Below are 7,500 nucleotides of genomic sequence, written 5' to 3'. Positions count from 1 at the left end.
AACCCCATAAGATTATTTTGTAAGAATAGCCTCAGTGAGACAGACTATAGGATTGCAGTCTACATTATCACTACAAAAATAAAAAAAGAAAATTATATGAAATTAATTACAAGACAACACTGCCTTTAACATCAACCATTGCAACCATTGCAATATATATATATATATATATATATATATATATATATATATATATATATATATATATATATATATATATATATATATATATATATATATATATATATATATATATATTTATTTATAAAAGAGGAACAACTCCCAAAAATACACATGGTCAGATATATAAAGCCCCGTGTATTATGATGACCAGTTCTGGTCTACATATTATGGGAAGGATATAGCCTGCTAGAATCAGTACGAAGGCAAATCACTAGAAAATACTAGGAATGAAAAATTTTCCTTACGAATGCAGACTAAGCTTTTAAATTTACATTCCTTAAATAGGCGTAGATCAAGTGGGTATCTAATAAAAGTTCTTAAGTGGTACAGAGGATGTAACAAGGGTGACATAAACAAAATTCTCATGGTTAGTAATCAGGATAGGGCAAGAAATAATGGACTCAAGCTTGATGAAGTTAGATTAAGAAAAAAAAAAATAGGTAGGAACTGGTTCACAAATAGAATGGTTCTGAAATAGAATGGCAGATGAATGGACTCAGTAATCAACTTGTTAGTGCAGGGTCATTAGGGAGCTTCAAAAGAAGATTAGATAAATTCATGGATGAGATACGTAATTATATTTCAGGCAGGCATCGGCACGTGTAGGCCTCATGACTTCTTACAGCTTCCCATGTTTTTTTTGTTCTTATGTTCTTAATAATTGAGAGGTGAGAAAAACTGGCAGTTGAGTACCATTGAAGGAGAGGAAGTTGTGTCAAGTGGATAGATGGAGCATTTTGATTTTTGATACAATGAACAACACTGAGTTTGCTCTGCCTGAATCAGAACTTACAGAAAAATCAAAAGGCCAGTGTGCTTTTATTTCCCTAAATGAATTGTTCAGTTCCTAAAGTTTTAAACATCTGGGGAATGATGTAGAAAAGTGCAGAGTGGTGTCATCAGCATAACAGTGGGTAGAACAAAGATTTTGGTTTCAATCATTGATGAATAACAGAAAGAACTCTGACCATCTGCATACTCGTACTACAACAGCAATAGAAAAGAAACTTAAGATGAACTTAGAGACAATGACAGAAGTAGTAGGAAAGTAGTTTGGAGATTGAAACTTTGAACTCGACTTGATCAACCGTTTTTTGATATATTAAAGACAACAATGAAAGTTTCACCAAAATCCTTAAAAGAGAATGACGAAGATTAATTGAGGAATGCTAGAAGGTCATCATGAGAATGTCTACGATGGAACCCACACTGACGATGAGATCTAAGGATGTATAGTGGTATATGCTTAAGGATGTTCCTATTAAGGCTGTATTCAAAAGCTTTAGAAGACAGGAAATCAGAGCAATAGGTTGTTAGTTTACAGGATGGAGCAGTCATGATTTTCAAGAATGGGCTGAATGTAGACAAACTTGGAGCAGAAAGGAAAAGTGTCAATGTTCGTAAAACAAAAGTTTCACTGGGCAAGTTACTTAGAACAACAAGAGGAACTCCATCAAGTCTATAAGGAGGCAGTGAGGGCATTGGGAACATCACTGAGAAATTCTAACAGAAGGCATGAAATAGTCTGAGGGGAAGGTAGGGAGGAGCATGCCTTGAATCATCCAGGGATGATTTTTTTTTATACCAACACTCTTAGTGAAGATTTTGGTTTTAAAGATAGATGAGATCGAAGTTGTGCTATCAAATGAAAAAAAAAAATAGAAGAGAAAATATGAAGAAGAAAGGCTGTTAGAAACATTTTTGACAAGAGCCTTAAGTCATGGGAGAGAGTAAGATCAGGAAAAAAATGATATTTTCCATTGATTAAAGAGTTTTTGGGTAGTTGAAGATGAGTTTTGGCATGATCCCATGCATTAATGTAAGGTGTATGAGTTTCAGAAAATGGAAGGCTTGGGTACCATTTGTGTGCTACATGTACTCGTGTAGCATGAAAACAAACTGAGTGAAAACAAGGATTAGGAGGAAAAAAAGACTGTATTATATACCTCCATGTAAGGCACTTCTGTTATGCACTCAGAATGCAGAGAAGCAGTAGCCATTGCATGGAAAATCAGAATATTTTCTCAGATCCTTCCCTAAATTACTAAAGGCAAAATGCCAGAGACACATTTGCTTTGGAGGATCCTGAGGAGGAAATATTGGTAATAAATATTCAATAAAAACTCCACTGCATTTCAGCTACAACTTTGTTGTCATTATGGTAATGACGATAGCCAGCCTGCCACAACTTCACGTCTTGCCAAAGACGCCGCAAACCACTGCAACACTGCTACAACACATTTGAAACGTTGTCACAATTATGGATTCTGTATAATCCTATACCTTCCTTGGTCATAACTGTAAGGCAACATCATTGTAACCACACTGTTACTTCACGTCTTGGCGAATGTGGTGCAACACCGCTCCAACAAAGCTGCAAAACTATTTTTGTTCAGACACGTTATGTTCATCCATTTAGTAGAATGTGGTCAGACTCTAGCAAGATGTGTGTGTGTAAGTGTGTGTTTGTGTGTGTGTTTGTGAATAAATAAGTAAATAATTTAATGAATAAAGAAGTAGATACATAAAATTATATATATATATATATATATATATATATATATATATATATATATATATATATATATATATATATATATATATATATATATATATATATATATATATATATATATATATATATATATATATATATATATATATATTCAGTATTCAATAACATGCATATAAATAAATTTTCAGTTAATCATCTGCCTACCAGACAGTGTGTATGATTCCTATGTTTACATTAATATAGTTATGCGTGGTTTAGCTAGTAAGAGGTTCTCATGAAAAAAAGAAAAAAAACAATATGCGCTTGTTTCTTCGGTCGCAACAGGATAAGTTAGTTGTGCTGGACCCTTTGATCTGAAGATCAAATCTTATCCTTCCCCATTGAGGGAAAATTTTTTTTTTTTCTTTTCTTTGTTCTTTATTGTTTTTATTTCCTTAGAAGCTGCAGATGGGAGGTTCTGTCCCAAAATGACACATAAGTGCTGAATAAAGATGAAGAGAGTATTGCTGTGTCTTCACATCCCTCTGTCATATATATATATATATATATATATATATATATATATATATATATATATATATATATATATATATATATATATATATATATATATATATATATATATATATATTCTCATGACAATCAAAGAAATATCGTCATGCAATTGTTGGTACACTTGGTTTCACCTCATTAAGTGTTGTAGCTTTCATTGTTGATGTTTTAAGTGTTTTATGTCATAACTTCTTTGAAAACTAAAGATAATATTTGCCTTTCCACTACTTGGTACTGGTGATATTGAGACAAGATGGTTTTACAGTGACCTCTCTCCAGAGGGTTCCATAACTCTTTATAGAGGGAGGTATCAAGACACTTAACCTTCCATTTTTGACACTGCTTTTGACTGTTCAGGGACCAGCACCTCAGTGGGCCTTTTTTATTATAATTTTGTTGCCCATGGCTGGTGCCCCTCCTACATAGAAAAAAAAATAAAAAAATTGCCAACGTTACGGACTCAGTATTCATCTCATCAACGCTACATTTATGTTCAGAGAATCCTTGCAGCACTCATTCGGATCCAGCGATGGGCGACAACAGCCACCCATGAAGGAGACTGCTGGTGGCATTATTCAGTACGCATATAGTGTTGTTGGCAGTTAGGCAACATATCAGTAATAGTAAAGGTAAACCATTACCACTATGAATACAATGGCTTACTGGGTTAGTTGTGTTACGATCTGAGGCGCATCATTCTGTAGCTCAACACACATGCAATTGCTGCTGCAGCTAGGAGAAAATTTGTACCTATTGTTATTTTTCATCCACCAACAAATTGTTATTGAAGATGAATTACTTGTGGGGAAAATATGAATTAATGCATAATCTATTTGAAATTTAAGTAACTTGAAGGAAATGACGTTTGGAACAACACTGACCTGCCCACGCTCAAAGAATAAGAAAGCAAAATAAGACAAAAATTCAACCTGGTACAGCGGTTTCTATTTCGAAGCCATAAACAAGCACCATTTGGTCTGAACTTGTCCGGACGCGGTTAACAATGAAGAACGAAATTTGGAACACTGAGAACGCTACTAGCACGAAGTAAATGATTAGCATAATGATCCGACTGAACGTGGACCTGTTCCGAACGTTCTGAAACCTTCACCAGCACATAAAGTGCACGCCGGCCAGCAGCAGGGCGGCGGCTACTACGCTATATGGCGCCTGGCGACTCTTGGCTGAGCTGTACATGATGTAGTTGAAGAGGTTGTCGTTAGTGCTGATTAGCTTCTCTGACCTTTTCATGCTCTGAGCTGGCGGTAGGTAGATGGCTGAGAGAGAGAGAGAGAGAGAGAGAGAGAGAGAGAGAGAGAGAGAGAGAGAGAGAGAGAGAGTACTCAGTAGTGTTCCATGATTATGTAAAACAAAGCGTTATGATCAAATAAAAATGTCACATATTGTCACTCACAATGATGCTTCACTCACTAGTGCCATTTCTGGCGCCCCAAAAATAATAGTAGTAATATGGCTCTGACAGACGCAGCTGGTTGTGTCCGCCTCCGGTGATGGGTCTTGTGAAGGTGCACCACACGTAATCCTCGTCCACGTCAGCAGACTCTAATTGTAATTCCTGATTAACGAAAAGATAAAGAGGAATATCATTATTTTGGTAGCAAAACATATGTATGCCTTGCTTATCGGCTCGTACAGATACAATCTCTCTCTCTCTCTCTCTCTCTCTCTCTCTCTCTCTCTCTCTCTCTCTCTCTCTCTCTCTCTCTCTCTCTCTCTCTCTCTCCCCCTTTTCTTGCCCATTTCTGGCAGTGCCACGTCTCTTGCTCATCAATGTGTACGAGGCATAAAACTGCTTTGGCAGGTAAGAAGACATCTAGTCTGACAGGAAGCCTCCATGATCAGTTACTGTAAGCTTACACCTTACAGAAACAATATCTTGAAATTGTTACGAATGGTATACTTAAAGGGTGGCTCCTCAAACTTGCGAGACGAGGTTCCCTTAAGGTTTGTTGGTTTAGTGGGTCCATTTAGTGACTTTTAGTCGATCGATTAAGAGAACCTCCCTTCATATGCAATGTACTCCCTCGCTAACCGTATGGTTTATTTTTATCTTTATGTATTTTATCCAAACTAAAGTATTTATTTTCCTAAACAGTGTTGAAATATGAATTGCGAAAATATATATAAACACAATATAATAAGAGGGGGATGTGCGAGTCTGTAAGAAGCAAAAAGAGTGCATCATTTATATAAGATAGTTTGAGAACTACTGTTTTAGGCAGTAAACTTAATGGCCTGTAGTTTCTTGTTAGGTTTTTGATATATTTTTTTCTTATGATATTCTATTGTTATGCTATTTTTTTTTTTTTTTATTCAGCTAATTTCTCCACTTCTAATGTCGCTTATGTTTACAAGATCTCCCATTTCTTCGAACAACACTCAAGTCTCATCCTCACCATTTATTATTTTGATTTTATACTTGCCGATATCAGTTTCAAACCTACGTATTTTTTGCACCTCCTGCTCAGTGATCACCGTGTCCAGCTGTCTCATCGTTACTGAATACTGGGACCATTGTAGGACTGTGAGAAAATTGAACCAGATATTGCAACATGCTGGCTAAGAACATCTTCGTGGAAAAGCATATTTGATTTGATTCCAGTCAGTGGATCTGCCTAATATAGTTGCATCTTTTTTTTCTTTTTTTTTTTTTTTCAAGCGCAATATGCAAACTTCTTCATTGCAGTAAAGTGATGTTTCATTGAAAAGACAAAAAAAAAAAAAAAAAACATACACTGTAAAGTTTAATCTTAACGGGTCCTACAGTGTCATGTAATATAGAATGCCCAGAAAGGAAGAAGTCGCCAGCTGTTCGGACTGCAAGTAAACGATAAGGTGGAACCGCTCATGGGCTTCGACCAAACCCTTAAATGTCAGTCGTGGGAGGCTGAGAAGGAAATGTTGAATACCAGGAAGGCAGGAGTGATCCATGGCTCATGCAGGAAGGAATGAGGGGAAGAAGAGATGTGTCAGTATTTAATTACATTGCTAAGGCATTTTTTGTACATGTTTGGGGAGATCACATCTCTTATTAAAGAATGCCGGCTGACAGCTCTTCTAGACTCACTTGAAGTGAATGTGGCTGATTTCTTGAAGACAATGTGACTCGGCTCAACTCAACTATAATGACTCAGCTAGAAATAACCTGACAATTCAGAAGCTGTTGCAGCTCGTACGAATCGAGTAAAATTAAACTACTGTATCATAATTGTGTTTAATGTTAATATGATTTATGGTAAGGTCACTGGGAGTCGTGATAACTAGAAGCTTGTGTCACTCACGCTGGCTCATGGCAAGGCACCAAACACCGCTCATGCTCAATAGTACAGCTCATCTAAAACCACCGTGATACACTTGACGGGACTGTGACTCAGTTATATATAGTAACTTTCAGTAAGAAGCGAAGCAGTGGCTATGACTCACCCCGAGATGGAGGTCAGGCGAGTAGTCAATGTTCTTCAGGAGATAGTGCTCAACACCGACAGTGGCATTATCTCCCTCTAGGTAACACACGCTGAGGTCAGCCTCACTTAACCGATGGTCATCCTTGCTGAAGCCCACGGCCAGATATCCCTGTAGGGCACAATGGTGTGAGAGAGAGAGAGAGAGAGAGAGAGAGAGAGAGAGAGAGAGAGAGAGAGAGAGAGAGAGAGAGAGAGAGAGAGAGAGAGAGACTGTGGCAATGATGATGCTGATGAAAATACTCAGAGCTGTAGTCAAAAAGAGAAAACGGAAGATATATCAATATGTTAAAGAATGCACATATGCGCATAAATTCTGGCATCCATTCGTTCTAAAGTATTGAGAACACAAACGTGAAGCACCAAGACAGTATGATTTACGGAACACATCATCCTCGAATCCCATCGTTTCTCAGAATCATGGAAAATGTCTCTAAATTACATTAAAGTAAAAAAAAAAAAAAAAGTGAGCACACACACACACACACACACACACACACACACACACACACACACACACACACACACACACACACACACACACACACACACACACATACACACACAAAGAAAATAGTCATTCATTTAAATGTTATATCTTGTGACATTCGAGGCTTTGTAAATTTCTAACGCAGGAGAAATGAAGTAAATCAAATTAAACTAGAAATAAGGATGGAAGAAGAAAAGACCAAATAGAAGCTAAAGAAATAACAGGATAAGAAACAAAAACGTGAAAGAAAAAGAGAAAGCTAGAATTGGAGAGAAAAA

The 7,500-nt window shown here is 36.7% G+C and overlaps 2 long non-coding RNA genes across 2 annotated transcripts in view; one reads left to right on the top strand and one right to left on the bottom strand.

Moving 5' to 3' along the window:
* The window catches only part of LOC135089038 (uncharacterized), a 16,873-nt gene that overhangs the window by 7,073 nt on the left and 2,300 nt on the right, over positions 1-7,500 (top strand). The gene's annotated exons all lie outside the window — the stretch shown is intronic.
* Positions 4,174-7,500, bottom strand: part of LOC135089036 (uncharacterized) — a 5,571-nt gene continuing 2,244 nt past the window's right edge. Inside the window, exons 2-4 of the long non-coding RNA XR_010261373.1 lie at positions 6,695-6,844; positions 4,682-4,826; positions 4,174-4,527 (exon numbers count right to left, since the gene is read on the bottom strand). This is a non-coding gene — a long non-coding RNA (uncharacterized LOC135089036). The remainder of the gene's footprint in view (positions 4,528-4,681; positions 4,827-6,694; positions 6,845-7,500) is intronic.

This window comes from Scylla paramamosain, chromosome 3, assembly GCF_035594125.1.
Source record: "Scylla paramamosain isolate STU-SP2022 chromosome 3, ASM3559412v1, whole genome shotgun sequence".
Taxonomy (NCBI): Eukaryota; Metazoa; Arthropoda; class Malacostraca; order Decapoda; family Portunidae; genus Scylla; species Scylla paramamosain.
Note: the sequence above shows the minus strand (reverse complement) of the source record. Positions and strands in the feature narration are given on the sequence as shown.